This window comes from Penaeus monodon, chromosome 15, assembly GCF_015228065.2.
Source record: "Penaeus monodon isolate SGIC_2016 chromosome 15, NSTDA_Pmon_1, whole genome shotgun sequence".
Classification (NCBI taxonomy): Eukaryota; Metazoa; Arthropoda; class Malacostraca; order Decapoda; family Penaeidae; genus Penaeus; species Penaeus monodon.
Window position 1 is genome coordinate 8,120,302 of NC_051400.1, and position 463 is coordinate 8,120,764.

The window sequence follows — 463 nt, forward strand, 5'->3', positions numbered from 1 at the left end:
TGTTCATAGTAGAGATATTGTAATAAGTTTAATCAAATTATATATACCACGTCTTGGAAGTCAGGCTCAAACTATACACAACTATAGAAATACTGTATACAATGAATTAATAGCATAGTGAGGTACGATGAAAATTTTTTCCAAGGTTTGTGATACCTAACCCAGTGTTACTTATTTTACAGCTCAAGGTCATCAAAGATTTTTTTACTAATTGATATATGAATGTTGGCTAGAAATTATGAAAGATAATCTTGGTAATAAGAAATTTCACCAGATATGGTCTTTTGTGTTCCAAAGAAAAAAGAGAACCTGATGCTAGAGAGAATTTAATTCACTAATACAAGGATAACATGTATACATGCACTCTCCACTATACTTTTGTCTTATTATTATTATTATACATAGATAGCTCCACAATCACTCTGTCAGTAAAGAGACCTTTCCTGTTTACCCAAGTCCTGGA

General features: G+C 31.1%; 1 protein-coding gene across 1 annotated transcript in view; it reads left to right on the forward strand.

Annotated features, from left to right (window-relative positions):
- The window catches only part of LOC119581726 (zinc transporter ZIP9-like), a gene marked incomplete at its 5' end in the record, with an annotated part of 10,719 nt that overhangs the window by 5,480 nt on the left and 4,776 nt on the right, over nucleotides 1-463 (forward strand).